We start from the raw sequence: 17684 nt of genomic DNA on the forward strand, positions 1-17684 counted from the left end.
AAACGCGTTAGCCATAGAAGTAGAAGTAGTCGTTGGCATGACAACTTCATGAAGACACGATGATGGAGATCATGGTGTCATGCCGGTAACGAAGATGATCATGGCACCCCGAAGATGGAGATCAAAGGAGCAATATGATATTGGCCATATCATGTCACTATTTGATTGCATGTGATGTTTATCATGTTTTACATCTTATTTTCTTAGAACGACGGTAGCTTAAATAAGATGATCCCTTGTAATAATTTCAAGAAAGTGTTCCCCCTAACTGTGCACCGTTGCGAAGGTTCGTTATTTCGAAGCACCACGTGATGATCAGGTGTGATAGATCCTAACGTTCGAATACAACGGGCGTAAACCAGATTTACACACGCAATACACTTAGGTTGACTTGACGAGCCTAGTATGTACAGACATGGCCTCGGAACACAGAAGACCGAAAGGTCGAGCATGAGTCGTATAGAAGATACGATCAACATGAAGATGTTCACCGATGATGACTAGTCCGTCTCACGTGATGATCGGACATGGCCTAGTTGACTCGGATCATGTTTCACTTAGATGACTAGAGGGATGTATGCCTGAGTGGGCGTTCATTAAATAATTTGATTAGATGAACTTAATTATCATGAACTTAGTCTAAAAACCTTTGCAAAATGTCTTGTAGATCAAATGGCCCACGCTCATGTCAACCTCAACTTCAACGCGTTCCTATAGAAAACCAAGCTGAAAGATGATGGCAGCAACTATATGGACTGGGTCCGGAACCTGAGGATCATCCTCATAGCTGCCAAGAAAGATTATGTCCTAGAAGCACCGCTAGGTGAAGCACCCATCCTAGAGAACCAAGACGTTATGAACGCTTGGCAGTCTCGTGCTGATGATTACTCCCTCGTTCAGTGCGGCATGCTTTGCAGCTTAGAACCTGGGCTCCAAAAGCGTTTTGAGCAACACGGAGCATATGAGATGTTCGAAGAGCTGAAAATGGTTTTCCAAGCTCATGCCCGGGTCGAGAGATATGAAGTCTCCGACAAGTTCTTCAGCTGTAAGATGGAGGAAAATAGTTCTGTCAGTGAGCACATACTCAAGATGTCTAGGTTGCACAACCGCCTGACTCAGCTGGGAGTTAATCTCCCGGATGACGCGGTCATTGACAGAATCCTTCAGTCGCTTCCACCGAGCTACAAGAGCTTTGTGATGAACTTCAATATGCAGGGGATGGAAAAGACCATTCCTGAGGTATATTCAATGCTGAAATCAGCGGAGGTAGAGATCAAAAAGGAACATCAAGTGTTGATGGTGAATAAAACCACTAAGTTCAAAAAGGGCAAGGGTAAGAAGAACTTCAAGAAGGACGGCAAGGGAGTTGCCGCGCCCGGTAAGCCAGTTGCCGGGAAGAAGTCAAAGCATGGACCCAAGCCTGAAACTGAGTGCTTTTATTGCAAGGGAAGTGGTCACTGGAAGCGGAACTGCCCCAAGTACTTAGCGAACAAGAAGGCCGGCAACACCAAAGGTATATATGATATACATGTTATTGATGTGTACCTTACCAGCACTCATAGTTGCTCCTGGGTATTTGATACCGGTGCGATTGCTCATATTTGTAACTCAAAGCAGGAGCTGCGGAATAAGCAGAGACTGGCGAAGGACGAGGTGACGATGCGCGTCAGGAATGGTTCCAAGGCCGATGTGATCATCGTCGGCATGCTACCTCTACATTTACCTACGGGATTAGTTTTAAACCTCAATAATTGTTATTTAGTGCCAGCTTTGAGCATGAACATTGTATCTGGATCTCGTTTAATGCGAGATGGCTACTCATTTAAATCCGAGAATAATGGTTGTTCTATTTATATGAGAGATATGTTTTATGGTCATGCCCCGCTGGTCAATGGTTTATTCTTAATGAATCTCGAACGTGATGTTACACATATTCATAGTGTGAATACCAAAAGATGTAGAGTTGATAACGATAGTCCCACATACTTGTGGCACTGCCGCCTTGGTCACATTGGTCTCAAGCGCATGAAGAAGCTCCATGCTGATGGACTTTTAGAGTCTCTAGATTATGAACCGTTTGACACATGCGAACCATGCCTCATGGGCAAAATGACCAAGACTCCGTTCTCCGGAACAATGGAGCGAGCAACCAACTTATTGGAAATCGTACATACTGATGTGTGCGGTCCAATGAGCGTTGAGGCTCGCGGAGGATATCATTATGTTCTCACTCTCACTGATGACTTGAGTAGATATGGGTATGTCTACTTGATGAAACACAAGTCTGAGACCTTTGAAAAGTTCAAGGAATTTCAGAATGAGGTAGAGAATCAACGTGACCGAAAGATAAAGTTCTTACGATCAAATCGTGGGGGAGAATATTTAACTCACGAATTTGGTACGCACTTAAGGACATGTGGAATCGTTTCACAACTCACGCCGCATGGAACACCTTAGCGTAACGGTGTGTCCGAACGTCGTAATCGCACTCTATTGGATATGGTGCGATCTATGATGTCACTTACCGATTTACCGCTATTATTTTGGGGATACGCTCTAGAGACAGCTACATTCACTTTGAATAGGGCACCGTCTAAATCCATTGAGACGACACCATATGAATTATGGTTTGCGAAGAAACCTAAGCTGTCGTTTCTAAAAGTTTGGGGATGCGATGCTTATGTCAAGAAACTTCAACCTGAAAAGCTCGAACCCAAGTCGGAAAAATGCTTCTTCATAGGATACCCTAAGGAAACCATTGGGTATACCTTCTACTTAAGATCCGAGGGCAAGATCTTTGTTGCCAAGAACGGGTCCTTTCTGGAGAAAGAGTTTCTCTCGAGAGAAGTAAGTGGGAGGAAAGTGGAACTTGATGAAGTACTACCTCTTGAACTGGTAAGTAGCGCAGCTCAGGAAGATGTTCCAGTGGTGCCCGCACCGACTAGAGAGGAAATTAATGATGATGATCAAGGTACTTCGGATCAAGTCACTACTGAACTTCGTAGGTCCACGAGGACATGTTCCACACCAGAGTGGTATGGCAACCATGTCCTGGAAATCATGTTGTTAGACAACGGTGAACCTTCGAACTATGAAGAAGCAATGGCGGGCCCAGATTCCAACAAATGGCTTGAAGGCATGCAATCCGAGATAGGATCCATGTATGAAAACAAAGTATGGACTTTGGCAGACTTGCCCGATGATCGGCGAGCAATAGAAAACAAATGGATCTTTAAGAAGAAGACGGACGTGGATGGTAATGTTACCATATATAAAGCTCGACTTGTCGCTAAGGGATATCGACAAGTTCAAGGGATTGACTACGATGAGACATTCTCTCCCGTAGCGAAGCTGAAGTCCGTCCGAATCATGTTAGCAATTGCCGCATACTATGATTATGAGATATGGCAAATGGACGTCAAAACGGCATTCCTTAACGGTCACCTTAAGGAAGAACTGTATATGATGCAGCCGGAAGGTTTTGTCGACCCTAAGAATGCTAACAAGGTATGCAAGCTGCAGCGCTCCATCTATGGGCTGGTGCAAGCATCTCAGAGTTGGAACATTCGCTTTAATGAGATGATCAAAGCGTTTGGGTTTATGCAGACTTATGGAGAAGCCTGCATTTACAAGAAAATGAGTGGGAGCTCTGTAGCATTTCTCATATTATATGTGGATGACATACTTTTGATGGGAAATGATATAGAACTATTGGACAGCATTAAGGCCTACTTGAATAAGTGTTTTTCAATGAAGGACCTTGGAGAAGCTGCTTACATATTAGGCATCAAGATCTATAGAGATAGATCGAGACGCCTCATAGGTCTTTCACAAAGCACATACCTTGATAAGATATTGAAGAAGTTCAATATGGATCAGTCCAAGAAGGGGTTCTTGCCTGTGTTGCATGGTGTGAAATTGAGCTCGGCTCAATGCCTGGCCACGGCAGAAGATAGAGAAAAGATGAGTGTCGTCCCCTATGCCTCAGCCATAGGGTCTATCATGTATGCCATGACCTGTACCAGACCTGATATAAACCTTGCCGTAAGTTTGGTAGGAAGGTACCAAAGTAATCTCGGCATGGAACACTGGACAGCGGTCAAGAACATCCTAAAGTACCTGAAAAGGACTAAGGAAATGTTTCTTGTATATGGAGGTGACGAAGAGCTCGTCGTAAAGGGTTACGTCGACGCTAGCTTCGACACAGATCTGGATGACTCTAAGTCACAAACCGTATACATGTATATTTTGAATGGTGGGGCAGTAAGCTGTTGCAGTTGCAAGCAGAGCGTCGTGGCGGGATCTACATGTGAAGCGGAGTACATGGCAGCCTCGGAGGCAGCGCATGAAGCTATCTGGGTGAAGGAGTTCATCACCGACCTAGGAGTCATACCCAATGCGTCAAGGCTGATCACACTCTTCTGTGACAACACTGGAGCTATTGCACTTGCCAAGGAGCCCAGGTTTCACAAGAACACCAGGCACATCAAGCGTCGCTTCAACTCCATCCGTGAAAATGTTCAAGATGGAGACATAGATATTTGTAAAGTACATACGGATCTGAATGTAGTAGATCCGTTGACTAAACCTCTCCCTAGAGCAAAACATGATCAACACCAGAACGCAAATGGGTGTTCGATACATCACAATGTAACTAGATTTTGACTCTAGTGCAAGTGGGAGACTGTTGGAAATATGCCCTAGAGGCAATAATAAAATGGCTATTATTATATTTCTTTGTTCATGATAATTTTCTATTGTTCATGCTATAATTGTATTATCCGGAAATCGTAATACATGTGTGAATACATAGACCACAACAAGTCCCTAGTGAGCCTCTAGTTGACTAGCTCGTTGATCAACAAATAGTCATGGTTTCCTGACTATGGACATTGGATGTCATTGATAATGGGATCACATCATTAGGAGAATGATGTGATGGACAAGACCCAATCCTAAGCATAGCACAGAGATCGTGTAGTTCGTTTCGCTAGAGCTTTTCCAAATGTCAAGTATCATTTCCTTAGACCATGAGATTGTGCAACTCCCGGATACCGTAGGAATGCTTTGAGCGTGCCAAACGTCACAACGTAACTGGGTGACTATAAAGGTGCACTACGGGTATCTCCGAAAGTGTCTGTTGGGTTGGCACGAATCGAGACTGGGATTTGTCACTCCGTATGACGGAGAGGTATCTCTGGGCCCACTCGGTAATGCATCATCATAATGATCTCAATGTGACCAAGTGTCTAGTCACGGGATCATGCATTACGGTACGAGTAAAGTGACTTGCCGGTAACGAGATTGAACGAGGTATTGGGATACCGACGATCGAGTCTCGGGCAAGTAACGTACCGATTGACAAAGGGAATTGTATACGGGATTGATTGAATCCTCGACATCGTGGTTCATCCGATGAGATCGTCAAGGAGCATGTGGGAGCCAACATGTGTATCTAGATCCCGCTGTTGGTTATTGACCAGAGAGGCGTCTCGGTCATGTCTGCATGTCTCCCGAACCCGTAGGGTCTACACACTTAAGGTTCGGTGACGCTAGGGTTGAAGAGATATGAGTATGCAGTGACCCGAAAGTTGTTCGGAGTCCCGGATGAGATCCCGGACGTCACGAGGAGCTCTGGAATGGTCCGGAGGTAAAGGTTCATATATAGGAAGTCAAGTTTCGGCCATCGGGAAAGTTTCGGGGGTCACCGGTATTGTACCGGGACCACCGGAAGGGTCCCGGGGGTCCACCGGGTGGGGCCACCTATCCTGGAGGGCCCCATGGGCTGAAGTGGGGAAGGGAACCAGCCCCTGGTGGGCTGGTGCGCCCCCTAGGGCCTCCCCCTGCGCCTAGGGCAGGAAACCCTAGGGGTGGGGGCGCCCCTTGGCTTGGGGGGCAAGCCACCCCCTTGGCCGCCGCCCCCCCTTGGAGATCCCATCTCCTAGGGCCAGCGCCCCCCCCCCCTCAGGGGGCCTATATAAAGAGGGGGAGGGAGGGCAGCCGCACCCCAAGTCTCTGGCGCCTCCCTCTCCCCGCCCACCACCTCTCCCTCTCGCAGAAGCTTGGCGAAGCCCTGCCGTGATCGCTGCTGCATCCACCACCACGCCGCCGTGCTGCTGGATCTTCATCAACGTCTCCTTCCCCCTTGATGGATCAAGAAGGAGGAGATGTCTTCCCAACCGTACGTGTGTTGAACGCGGAGGTGCCGTCCTTTCGGCGCTAGGATCTCCGGTGATTTGGATCACGACGAGTACGACTCCCTCAACCCCGTTCTCTTGAACACTTCCACACGCGATCTACAAGGGTATGTAGATGCACTCCTCTCTCTCGTTGCTAGATGACTCCATAGATTGATCTTGGTGAAGCGTAGAAAATTTTAATTTTCTGCAACGTTTCCCAACAAAGCCACCATGCATAATTTTCATACATGTCACTCTTGATTCATTTCACCATCCCGGTACACCGCCGGAGGCACTCATATAGAGTCATATCTTGTTCTAGTTTCGAGTTGTAATTCATATGTTGTAATCAATAAAAGTGTGATGGTCATCATTATTAGAGCATTGCCCAAAAAGAAAAAAAGGAGAAAAAAAAAGAGAAAGGCCCAAAAAAAGAAAAGAAAAATAAGAAAATAATAAAATAAATAAAAGGGGCAATGCTACTATCTCTTTTTCCACACTTGTGCTTCAAAGTGGCACCTTGTTCTTCATGTAGTGAGCCTCATATATTGTGCTTCAAAATAGCACCATGTTTTTCATATAGTGAGTCTCATATGTTGTCTTTTTCATACTAGTGGGAATTTTTCATTATAGAACCTGGCTTTTATATTCCTACAATGGGCTTCCTCAAATGCCCTAGGTCTTCGTGAGCAAGCAAGTTGGATGCACACCCACTAGTTTTCTTTTGTTGAGCATTAATTTATAGCTCTAGTGCATCCGTTGCATGGCAATCCCTACTCCTCATATTGACATCAATTGATGGGCATCTCCATAGCCCGTTGATTATCCTCGTCAATGTGAAACTTTCTCCTATTTTTTGTCTTCTCCACACAATCCCCATCATCATATTCTATTCCACCCATAGTAATATATCCATGGCTCACGCTCATGTATTGCGTGAAGGTTGAAAAAGTTTGAGATTATTTAAGTATGAAACAATTGCTTGGCTTGTCATCGGGGGTACAGAAGTTGAGAACATCTTTGTGTGACGAAAATGAAGCATAGCCTAAGTATATGATTTTGTAGGGATGAACTTTCTTTTGTCATGTTATTTTGAGAAGACATGATTACTTTGATTAGTATGCTTGAAGTGTTACTATTTCTTTTATCAATATGAACTTTTATTTTGAATCATTTGGATCTGAACATTCATGCCACAATAAAGAAAATTACATTGAGAATTATGCTAGGTAGCATTCCACATCAAAAAATCTGTTTTTATTATTTACCAACTCGAGGACGAACAGGAATTAAGCTTGGGGATGCTTGATATGTCTCCAGCGTATCTATAATTTTTGATTGTTCCATGCTATTATATTACCCCTTTTGGAAGTTTATGGGCTTTATTTTACACATTTATATCATTTTTGGGACTAACCTACTAACCGGAGGCCCGGCCCGTATTGCTGCTTTTTTGCCTATTTCAGTATTTCGAAGAAAAGGAATATCAAACAGAGTCCAAACGGAATGAAACCTTCGGGAGCATGATTTTTGGAACGAACGTGTTCCAGAGGACTTGGAGTGCAAGCCAAGCAGCAGCCGAGGCGGCCACGAGATAGGAGGGCACGCCCACCCCTACAGGGCGCCCCCCAGTCTTGTGGGCCCCTCGGGCGGCCACCGACGTACTTCTTCCTCCTATATAAGCCTACGTACCCCGAAAACATCCAGGGAGCCAATGAAACACAATTTCCACCACCGTAACCTTCTGTATCCGCGAGATCCCATCTTGGAGCCTTCGTCGGCGCTCCGCCGGAGGGGGAATCGACCATGGAGGGCTTCTACATCAACACCATAGCCCCTCCGATGAGTTGTGAGTAGTTTACCACAGACCTTCGGGTCCATAGTTATTAGCTAGATGGCTTCTTCTCTCTTTTTGGATCTCAATACAATGTTCTCCCCCTCTCTTGTGGGGATCTATTCGATGTAAACTCTTTTTGTGGTGTGTTTGTCGAGATCCGATGAATTGTGGGTTTATGATCAAGTTTATCTATGAGAGATATTTGAATCTCCTCTGAATTCTTTTATGTATGATTGAGTTATCTTTGCAAGTCTCTTCGAATTATCAGTTTGGTTTGGCCTACTAGATTGATCTTTCTTGCCATGGGAGAAGTGCTTAGCTTTGGGTTCAATCTTGCGGTGTCCTTTCCAAGTGACAGCAGGGGCAGCAAGGCACGTATTGTATTGTTGCCATCGAGGATAAAAAGATGGGTTTTATATCATATTGCTTGAGTTTATCCCTCTACATCATGTCATCTTTCTTAATGTGTTACTCTGTTCTTTATGAACTTAATACTCTAGATGCAGGCAGGAGTCGATCGATGTGTGGAGTAATAGTAGTAGATCCAGGCAGGAGTCGGTCTACTTGTTGCGAACGTGATGCCTATATACATGATCATGCCTAGATAATCTCATAATTATTCGCTTTTCTATCAATTGCTCGACAGTAATTTGTTCACCCACCGTAATACTTATGCTATCTTGAGAGAAGCCTCTAGTGAAACCTATGGCCCCCGGGTCTATCTTTTATCATATAAGCTTTCAATCTACTTTTATTTGCATCTTTACTTTTTGCATCTATATTATAAAATACCAAAAATATATTTATCTTATCATACTATCTCTATCAGATCTCACTTTCGCAAGTGGTCGTGTAGGGATTGACAACCCCTTTATTGCGTTGGTTGCGAGTTCTTTGTTTGTTTGTGTAGGTGCGTGGGACTTTTGAGGAGCCTCCTACTGGATTGATACCTTGGTTCTCAAAAACTGAGGGAAATACTTACGCTACTATTGCTGCATCACCCTTTCCTCTTCAAGGAAAACCAACGCAAGCTCAAGACGTAGCAGTCTCCTCCATATGTCGCGGCGATGTTCTTCTTTTTCTCGGGGGGAACCGATGTTTTGCAGGACGGTGGAGCATTGGACGAACCCATGGCCAAATTATTGACTGTGTTGTCGTGGCCGTATGTCGGCGAAGCGGAAGCATATCTGAGGCAGCGAAGGACGGCGTAGCAGGAACAGCTCCCGTGCGGTGGACGGTGGCAAAGTTAGAGCGGCAGCGGTGAGGCACAGGATGGCGTGGTTGAATTGGATCAGGTATGGATGGCTCGGCCTCGGCTTCAACTACTAGCCATGGAGGGTGCTGTGGTTGAGGTTGCGGTGGACGACGATGTCAGGGTATCGGCTCCGGCGTGATGGAGGAGGGCGGCGGTTGATGGGTGGGATGGGGTGGCGGACGGAGGACGTCGGGGTTTCGCAGCTGGTGGAGAGGTAGTTTTTGCGCCCACGGAGTACGAATGGGGAATCGGCCGAGTGGGCGGGGGAGCTAAGGGAGAACCATGTTTCGGTCTGTGACACGCTTGTTTTTGGCTTTTTTGAACAGATGGGACGCGCTTGTTTTAATTTGGGGAAAGTACAGACTTTGCCCCCTCTTAAATTTCGGACCTACTGCGGGTCGGGGGTAGGATGGTAATCCCAGGTGTCCCAAATAGTAGGCGGGAGCGATTTCGGCCGCGCGCATGTGTGCTTAGGCGGCCATTGTGTATGAATATTTTTCGGAGGCGGTTGTGTGGCGTCTAGATGAAGCTACAAACCTACCCCGGTTTATACCTTTGGACGTCGGGTCGGTAGGTTTCACGGGTCAAAGTTATTAGAAAAGTAATTTCCTTGTACTACCAAACATTGGTCTCATGTGGTTTCGGGCGAGTAGAGGCTCTTTTGGCGCTTCGTTCAAAATTTTGAAACAGAAGCATTCACGTTTAGAGTACTCGAACTTTGAGGATTGGCCTAAATAGACAATGTTAAATTTGACCTTGTATGTTTGAAAACCTCATTAAACTATCTACTTCTTTTTGAAATTTTGACACTTGAAAATCCTATAACTACGATTATTTTGGAATGGAGGAGCTAAATTTGAATCTATTTTTTACACGACTACATATGCTATTATGTACAAAATGAGAGCAAAGATTGGTGCCCCCATAATTTAGGTATGATTTACAAATGCCATGATATCGAATACAAATAACTGAATGGACTTCATGTTGAATTTGATTTTTTTAAACCACCTTAAGTTGAATTCAAATGTATGCTAGTTCATAGGTAGATATTTATAATGTTCATTGTGTAACTTTCATATGTATAATGTGCTTTACACACACAACATGAACTATACTCACGTTTATATTCGATTGCTAAAGTGATGCATTGTCTGGAGTTCAAAATACTAACTATGTGGGTCAATTATGTCGAATAATAACATAGACATGCTCAAATTCGATAGAATCTACATGTCTGATTGATCAATGACCGTTCCTTGTGCGAATTGCAAATATCATGATCCCATCCTAATATTTGGATACAATTTATATCTTTAATCAATGTGTACATTAGTATTTTACGTGTAGTTTCACTCTCCATCGGTGGTCTCTCACACACTCTCTCCCGACGTGTCTTTCTCGCAAACATGCTCTCGATATAACCCTCCCTCCCTCCCTCTCATAACCATTTACGACTGTTTTCACTTACCTTTGTCACAAGCACTCTTCCTCTCACAAGCATACACATGAACAATCCCCACTGACCCTTTCTATATAAATAGACCTACCTATGTGTCTCTTGTACGCACATTATCTTTAGGTCTGTCTCTAACGCATTGTCTCACACCTCTCTTCCTAATCGACGAGTATGATTCTAGCAGAGCATTCCGTAGGATGCCCCTTAAAGTTAGGTTGGACGAATAGTAATATCAGAGACAGGGGGTTATCTTAGTCCGAGAACCTAGGGTTACAAATCCTGGCCGGCTTTGTCAGTGGACATAGAGTCCTTCATAATTCTGCTATCTTTGTCTTGTACGACTAGTCATCCATGGGTCTCCCTAAATGCGTCACGGGCCGACCAATGTTGCGCAGGACGGTACCGAACGAAGGGCCTCACCTCGACCCACCGTACCTCACGCGGTCACACACCCTGTGCCCCCAGGTCTCATTATCTTCTCACACCCACACATACCAACACAGACACCACACAAAAAAATTCTCCTGGTGCCTCTATCCCCTCCCCCCTTGCATATACACACTCAAGGGAATCTCTCGCCATGACATCATATTCGTCTCTCTCTCTCTAGACCACTCTCATTTCTCGTGCTATCTCTCCCAAGCTCCCCCCCCCCTGCCGGCCCTCTATCCATGCCTCTCTCGAATACGTAATACACACACATACCTCTCTAGGCCCTGCCAAATACATCAACTACACATTCACACATGTTACATCACGTACCCCATTGATCTAAAAAGCCATCTCTTCACGTTTATTTAGCATACAACATTCGTTTTGAATAAAGTGTGGCCAAAAAATATTTTAGAATTTCTACATATATACAACATTACAAAGTTATATGGAGGAGTATGAACGTTAATTTGCATTGCATGGTGCCCACAATGATATTTATTCCACACTGTGAATTTGTATATTTTTATACTATATATAAAGTTAGTCATAATAAAGAGAAACAAAGAGCATCTCTCTCCATCGCATACCCCCCTCTACGCCCCTTTCACATACGCACAAAAACTATCTCCAGGTCCTCCAAAAGTAAGCCCCCAGCACATTCACGCATGTTTCATCTTTCTCTCGCGATATAGACAGTGACGATTATTGTATTTGAAGCGAAAGCACGATACGTACATTGGACTTTAGAATACACTCATTACGGTCACCATTTATGTTTTGTGGTTATTATACAGTCACGGGCTCACCGCACAGCTCTATATTTGCTCAAGACACGACTAGTTGACAAGTTAAACGCTCCACGTGGCACCTCTAGCGTTGCATCACATTATCTCACTACCATTGGGCCCACCTGTCAGCTTGTATCTACTCTACATCTATACTCTTATAAAAAACAGAGTTGGTGATGATGGTATGCCTACCATCCTGCAATATAGGTCGTCCGACTTATATCTGATGGATAGGAAGGAAACTATGGAAATTTTGCAAAAAGGTACCCACACACCTCTCCACATTTGCAAATAAGGCCTTCCCTCGTTCATCCTTTTCTCTCACAATAAAAGCTAGTCATACAAATGCATCTTGATGTTACGTGCAACGCACGGGCATCTTGCTAGTAAAAATGAAAACAAACGACAAAAAAATATTGGACGGTGGTTCGAAGTCATGACCACGGGCACAGCGGACAAGGTGGCCTTGTATTTGTATGCTGAGCCGTCTGTTTTAACACACATGAGCTGGTGTGGTGATTATACACACACGCACGCATGCACACGAACTGCATGCACGCAACACTCACACGAACACATGCAGCCACGCACGCACACAACACTCACACGTATACATGCAGCCACGCACGCACGCGACACTCACACGCACGCACACACACATGCATGCATGCACACACCACACGACCAACACACACTCTCACGCTCAAGTGCTCAACCTACACGTGCATGCGCACACATCAGGCCCTGACAGACACACACACAACTAGGTGATTCCCGCGCACGGGTTGGAGTCTTGTCGCGCCTGCGTAAATTTGTGTTTATCTAACCTTTTTCCTATGCGAATTGATAGGTGGGACCCACAAGGAACGTGGTCAATTTAACTAGTCAACATGGTGCCACGTAGACTATTTGGCCAGTCAACAGAGTGCAATCCAATGCTAAACCGTGAGCAAGTGACCGTATAATCACCGCAAAACGTATATAGTGACCGTAATCATCATATTCTGAAGTTCAGTGACCGTGTTACGCTTTTCGCTCTGTAGGCCCTCCAAAACTACATCTCTACACGTTCGCGCATGTTACATCTAACAACTATGCAATACAGCACTACTACTACACTCTAAGACAATAAATCATATGTGTTTTTAGTTTTACTAGATATCATATTGTTACTTAATTATTTAGTTTGCATACATTAAAATTGCCTTTGAAATGTATGACCAGTATCATCTACCGTGCGGGAAAAATCCCGCCCTTTCTTGTTTAATCGGGTTTGTATTGATGGATCGTGCGAAACAGCAAAACTATAGTACTATACAGTACAAGTGACAGTTCACTGGGCCGTCGTGTGGTGTACTCCTCCATCGTAAGAGTAGAGCACTCACTTTCATAATTGTTCTGGTCCCTTTCACTGACATGTGGGACATCAAGCTGTCGGGTCCACGTGCCATACCGAAATACAGTGCAGAGCAGCAGGGGTGAAGCACCCCAATCATGGCGCCGGCGTAGTAATGAGAAATGAGGTGTCAAATCACAAAGTTGCACCTTTTCCGCAGTTAAGTTGGAGGGACGAAGTAATAATGCTAAAAAAGGAAGTTGGAGGGACGAAGCAACCATCATTTCACTCGTTGCTGAATCCTCTTCCCCCTCATCTTCTTCAAGTTAACCACGTGTTGCTTCTGCCGTTGTTCTTCCTCATGTGGGACGCGGATCCGCTTAGTAAAGCACTGACACGTGGGACCACATGTTAGCAAACCGCCAGGACAAACATCCTCTAGAAATAAGAAACCTCTCCCGCCATCCGCGCGGCAAAATCACCTCCTTTTTACTAATCTTGATTCTATAATTTTTTAGATCAATATAATTGAGATTTGTATAGATAGAACACAAGAGCAAAACCAAGTGGTACGGTTAAGGGCATCCACAATGTGTAGCCAAATGTGAAAATAGTTTTTGGCATCGATGGGAACCATTGTGGACGGTGCTGCCAAAGCCAAAAAGATGGAACCGAAGCTCCCTGATTGATTGATTGAAGGAATAGAAAAAGGCAACGTCTCTCCTCTTTCTCCTGTGCTTGGACGCATGTACAGTATAGAGCACAGAGTCTACTCCCTTGTCCCTTCTATCACAAATCACAAAGCATTGAGGTATCAAATCGCAAAGCGCGGATGAAGCAACCATCATTTCACTCTTCACTGACTCCGCTTCTCCTTCATCTTCTTCGAGAAACCACCTCACCGCACTAAGATGGACGGACGATGCTATTGTGTGCTAGTAGTACTAGTACATTTATGCGCCCTTTGGTTCAACGGACTCCCTGGATTCAAATAAGGCGGTTGTCTCGGCTTGCACGTGGCACTTGCGAATGACTTACCGTCGTCTTCCTCAATGGTGTTCTCCGTTCGAATGCACTTCGCCAAACCACAACATTCGAGATATCGTCCACGTCACCGCAATGGGGAAGGAAGTCAAATATAGTTACTACCTCCATTTTTTGTACACAAGGCCAGTATTATCAAAATTACAATTTGCAAAAGGCCACTAACACTAATCGAGGCAAAATTGATGGGGTTTTCCTCGTACTAGCAACCAAGGATATTAATATACCCTTGCATGCATGCGGAAGTGAGAAGGTTGGTTTGCATGACGTTGCATTAATCAAGAGATGAGGAGTGAGATGGTTAGCTCTCTGGGCTTTGGAGAAAAAAAATACGCATTAATTGACACGTCGAACGAGGATTTGTATCGATTAATCCCGCGAAGGAAAACCCCGCCTTTCTTTTTTAACACTAGTATTCCTAGTACGTACGTACTTATCCTGTTTGGGTCTAGGCCTTGCATTGCCATTCTTCGCCAAACATTTTTACCAAGCTTCCCTAAAGATTTCAAAATGAAAAGGAGGTACACTTGCGCACGGCTGTCGTGGTCGCGCCGCACCCTGACATGGTCGCTCCTGCACGTCGCGGTCGCACCGCACCCTCACACAGTCGCTCCTGCATACCGGAAACCCAACCAAGGGAACGCACCCTCACTAACACGTGCTACCGCATGTGAACAAACAAAACTCAGCCATCCTACCACTGACACATAATTTTCGTTCATATAGTATGTTTATCCAACCGCATGTTGGGGAGGATCCATACGGCCCGTGCGGTGGTCTGTTGGGGAAGAAGAAGAGGTGAGGAAGAAGGGTTAGGAGACGTAGGATATTCATCCAACCGCCTGAAATGGTAGACTGGCCCAAATGATGAAAGTCAGGCGACTTGCATAACAATATATGTTTTTACATAGCAAAAGATCCCTAAAAACAACAACATAAAGAAAAACTATCACTGCTCGCGGAACGAGACGGCCTCGTCGTCTTTGGCTGCCAGCGCGAACCAGGCGTAGTTGCCGATGTGTGTCTCCGCACCGTGGTTGTCCTCGGCCTCCAGCTACTCATTCACGCGGAGCATGCGGGTGCTCTGCACGTATGAGAGCACCGCCCGGTTCAAGTCGAGGACGTCCTGTTCCGTCTGCAGGAGCGCCTCGATGGCAGCGGCATCCGCGCGCTCCGCGTCGAGTTGAGCCTCCGCCGCCCGGTTCAAGTCCAGGACGTCCGGTTCCACCTGCAGGAGGGCCTCGATGGCAGCGGCATCTGCGTGCTCCGCATCGAGTTAAGCCTCTGTCGCCCGGTTCAAGTCCAGGAACTTTGGTTCCGCCTGCAGGAGGGCCTCGATGGCAGCGGCATCCGCGCGCTCTGCCTCAAGTTGAGCCTCCGCCGCCCGGTTCACATCCACGACATCCGGTTCCGCCTGCAGGAGAGCCTCGATGGCAGCGGCATGCGCGCGCTCCGTGTTGAGTTGAGCCTCTGCCTTCCGGTCCTCCTTTAGTATCGCCAGGTTGAACCGCTAGTCCGCCTGCACCATGGGGGACCTGGACGCCAGCACGAAGTTGATGTCCATAGTCTCATACCCATCGGGGGCCTTCTGCGCCGCGACCTCCGCCATGAACATTGGATTGACTTCCTCATCCTCGTAGCTTGGCACCAGAGAACTCGAGGATTGGCCCGCCGCAAAGCAAGCTTGGGAACGGAGGTATGTGGCGCAGACCGCCGCCATGATTTCTGCGCGGTGCTTCGGTGTCAGCATCTTGTAGTACGTGATCTTGCGGTGCACCATGGCTTTCTGGCGAACTAGGAGACGCTTGATGCGGTCTAGGGGATCGAAAGGTGGGGGAATGGGCTGGAGAGGAGGTGTGGTTTTGGGGCAGTGGCTGTCGTAGGCCGAGCAGCGAAGGTTCTGGTGTGAATAGTGGTCCGGTGACGACCGGTCAATCGGTTTTGACTGTACATCGCTCTTTTCGCGTTCATGTTGCACCCCGGCACGCTGGACCCTCCATGTCGCTCACCGAGTGGAACGTGCTTCGTCTTGCGTTTTCGCTTGCTTGTGGGACCGCAGTTGAGAGCAAACCGACGTCCCTCTCCCTCCCCCGCCCGCGTCATTTATACTACCACTCCCTCTATTTTATGCGGAGTAAATAAAAACAAAGAGAGTATACTACGGATGAGGATCCCTGACGTAGCTGAACCCATTTAGTAACTGACATGCAGGTCCTAGCAAGCATGGGGTCCGCCAGTAAGTGACCGAAAGGGAGGGTAAGGCAGGGATACCTACGTCAGAGGATCCACTTCCACTACTACTCCCTCCTTCCATTTACTATACAGGGCCTAATGCATTTGTTGAGGCTAACTTTGACCAAATGTTAGAGTAATAATATATGACATGCAACTTACACAAAGCATACGGTCAAATTTGTATCTGAAAGGAGCTTTCAATGATATAGTTTTCACATTATACATCTCATGTACTATTTGTCAATAGTCAAAGGCGGTTCTGAAAAACACATTAGAGCATGGTTAATAATAAAGCCAACCGATGGCTATAAGAAACTGCCATGTCATCTATAGCCATCATCTATATGCACTCATACAGTAGTGTGGGCTATAAGGTTGGCTATTTCCCACAAAAAAATAAGGTTGGCTATTATATTAATACTTTTTTCCATCTCCTCTCTATCTCTTTCTTCATAGTTATTGTATTGAACTAGGAATGCGTATATAGCTAGGCTCTTGCATGAGAGCTCACTCCCCTTACTTTCTCACATCTCTCTCCTCCACATAGGCCCTATATAAATGGAAGGAGGGAGTACTATGAGCACTGCATACTCTAGTACAGATGTTGTCAGTACTCCACTAGTACTTTTGGACAGGGAGCTTAAAAAGTTACTATTGGATTGGCTATACGTGGCGAAATCCTAGTAGGAAGAGCATGCCCGAGAACAAGCACATTCACGTGGTTGATAACAAATTGGAAACCATCTCTATGTGAATACAAATCTAGGAGTACGTACGAATCTAACAATATTGATTGGGCGTTTTTGAATGTTGATACTTTTCTCTGTAAGTTTGATCAAAGTAGAGATACTTTGAATACACATAAAACTTATATGTAAACTAGAAAGGATCGGAGGGAGTATATTGTACGTTCAAAAGCGAAACGAACATTGAATACTCTTTATATATGATTTGCGGATGATATGATCACCGGTTCAAAATTTTGAATCCGCCTTAGGTATCACACATGCCCCCACTCGTTCTCTCTCGATTTCATCTCGGGGTTCGGAGATCGATTGAAAGAGGACTAGGGTGGGTACAATACGTCTGTTTTGCTTATGAACGTACAATATACTC

This window comes from Triticum dicoccoides, chromosome 6B (assembly GCF_002162155.2).
Source record: "Triticum dicoccoides isolate Atlit2015 ecotype Zavitan chromosome 6B, WEW_v2.0, whole genome shotgun sequence".
NCBI classification, from domain to species: domain Eukaryota; kingdom Viridiplantae; phylum Streptophyta; class Magnoliopsida; order Poales; family Poaceae; genus Triticum; species Triticum dicoccoides.